This window comes from Octopus bimaculoides, chromosome 19, assembly GCF_001194135.2.
Source record: "Octopus bimaculoides isolate UCB-OBI-ISO-001 chromosome 19, ASM119413v2, whole genome shotgun sequence".
Classification (NCBI taxonomy): domain Eukaryota; kingdom Metazoa; phylum Mollusca; class Cephalopoda; order Octopoda; family Octopodidae; genus Octopus; species Octopus bimaculoides.
The window spans coordinates 53,607,754-53,610,533 of NC_068999.1; the positions used below are offsets into that span (position 1 = coordinate 53,607,754).

The 2,780-nt window shown below is 39.5% G+C and overlaps 1 protein-coding gene across 2 annotated transcripts in view; it reads right to left on the reverse strand.

The window, feature by feature from the left end:
• The window catches only part of LOC106875403 (serine-rich adhesin for platelets), a 30,395-nt gene extending 30,210 nt beyond the window's left edge, over window positions 1–185 (reverse strand). For both annotated transcript variants that reach the window (XM_052974654.1, XM_014923512.2), the window contains exon 1: window positions 1–185. This exon is cut by the window's left edge. The gene's annotated coding sequence lies outside the window, so the exon portion shown is untranslated.
• Between the last annotated feature and the right edge of the window lie 2,595 nt (window positions 186–2,780).

Consider the following 2,780-nt stretch of genomic DNA (forward strand, 5'->3'; position numbering starts at 1 on the left):
TCTCTAAAGGAAATTAAGGCGAGTTGTAATAAATATATAAATAGAGGTGTGTGTGTGTTTAGATATAAATATATAGATATCTGTGAGAGATAAAGAGAGAAAGATAGAGCAGAGAGAGGGTGAGGCAGTCGTGTCCATGAGTTTTAGGAAACCGCCATGCCGTTAATAACAACAACAAGAATAACTATAAACAGGATACGAAGAGTTTTCTGGTCGGGTTGTCGAGCAGCGAGGCACCCTATTGGTTGAAATATTCCGAATGAGGCCTCTATAGACCTATATAGGTGTATACATTCATTTATTTATATTTAATCTTGTGTATTAGTGCAAATACAAACGCATTTATCTGGCTAAATATATATATATATTTATATGTATGTGGGTGGGTGCATATTTTCTATTTGTAGATAAATACTGCACGCACTCACAGACATATATACACACACACACAGACGCAATCACATACGTGTATGTGTGTGCGCGTGCTTTCGCCTGAGTGTGGTGTATTTTTTTTTATATTTCACTTGTTGGTAACTAGACATTGGAAACGCCGAGGGCGTTACTCGCTAAGCTGTTGATCGACCTCCTAGAAATAGCAGCCAAAATCTCCCTCATATACACACCTGTAAATCTTAAATAGAAGGGTACATTGAGCAATGTACTCCTTGACATACACGTAATGGTCACAGCAAAGACGTTTTTGATCACAGAGCAGAGCTACATGATCAAAAATTTCAACTAACCACTGACTGGCATGTTAATTTTCTCGACGTGTCCTGAAAAGATCTTTATCACGGGAAATATGAACTAAAACACTTCATTCGCAATTTGGATCATCGATCGAAATATATGTGTGGAGACAGATAATGTGTATAAATACATGCAATAGTAGTGGTGGATCTCAGTCGTTGGACGTTGAGTTTAACCTGCTTTTGAATTAACGCGTTAAGTGACTGAACCTTTACATACACACTCGTGTACTATTAACGAATCCTTGGGCAGAATCAACGTGATACAATATCTTTGGGACAAGGCTATATCATTTGAATTCTGGGTATCATCCTTCTGATGACCTCCTATAACAGCTTCTATCGAATTTTCATCGCAAGGTAGAAAGAAGTTGACTCGAACCTCTTGAAAGTTACGTTCGCTCAAGTTTCTATGCAAACTCTGTTGTTGCAAAACGAACTACTAAACCGTTCGCCCATATGCACTCATACATATATGCGTGTGTGTGTGTGTGTTTATGCATACATTTGCAAGTGCAGTATGGACTAACGTTTAAGAAGTTTGATTCACAAAAGCGAACTTGGTTAACTGTCTCAATCAGATGAATTCAAATAGAATTAACATCCAAGGTAATTCCTCTCAAGTATGATAAATTGATCCAAATATCGCTTAGAAGAATTTCAAGAAATTCGGAGTATTTGACAACGTGAACAAGAATGGAAAAAAATCACATCTTCAATTGATAAAAGATGTGATTATTGGTTAAGTTCACTTCACAACAATAAAGATCCACTGGTCCATCTCATTGCCTGGCATCTTGGGCAAGCGTCTTTACCATAGCATCGGATCAACTTTCAAGCCTTATGAGTGATATTGGGTAGATGGTGATTGTATAAAAACCTGTCAGATATACTCGTGCCTTAAGATGTAATTTAAAAAGGGATAACGCTGACATTGTGTCAAAAAGATTACGTTAGCGGACACTTCAGCTGCTCAATCGATGAGTTGGTTGACCAGTTCATCGAACAGCTGGACACTGATCTGTTCTATAAAACAAAATATACAAATATACGAAGTTTGAAAGTGTTTCGGTACCAAAAACACTACATAAAACATAAATGAAAAATGTTGCCCGTCAAACCAAAAAGATCCGAAATAAGGAAAGAAGAGGTTAAGTAATGCAGTGGCCCTAGACATAGCAACCCCAGCCGGCACCTCGTGCACGCACGTGTAAAATATGACTCTGTGGCCACTGTTCGGATGCCTTTAATCATAGGCATATTAAAACAAGACTTGGGGCTATAGTAGAAGACACTTGCCTTAGGTGCTGTACAGTGAGACTGAACCAAAAACCATGTGGATTGGAAGGAATCTTCTTACTACACAGCAATACCCTCTCTCTCTCACACACACACACAAATCTATCTATCTAAATATATATATTTATGTTTCTCTTATCTCATATATTTGTGTACAGGTTGTTTTTTAGCCCCAGCTTAGGCCCTTATGGAACAGACCTATGATCAAAGGTATTCCAGCCTTGACCATCCCATCTTTCACCCATGTGCAAGGTGCCCAGTTTCGTGTTATCCAACCAATCTTTCACTAAGACGAACAGGCAGGGTGTGAGTTGAAGAGACGTGACTGCCATTTTTAGCAAGCCTAACGACACATGTAAAAGTTCCTTCGTCGGTACGTTTGTAAACAGGTTGTGGATGTAGGCCGTGAATACAATCTAAATGCAATGCAAAGCTATGAAATGGGAACGCGCGCCTATGTTAATTGCAACCTCAACATATTTTGAGATCAACTAAGGTCAAAACAAAACCTCGAATATTCATAATTGTATCCCTAAACACGTATTCATTTGCACACGCGGGTTAGGGATAGGGTTAGGGTTAGGATCGACCACTCAAGACTAGCTAGCGCGGACGCGTGACTGCGGGTTCGGGTCCGCGCTGCTTTAGTAGTACCCATATTTATACTATAGCCTCGGGCCGACCAAGGCCTTGTGAGTGGATTTGTTAGACAGAAACTGAAAGAAGCCCGTT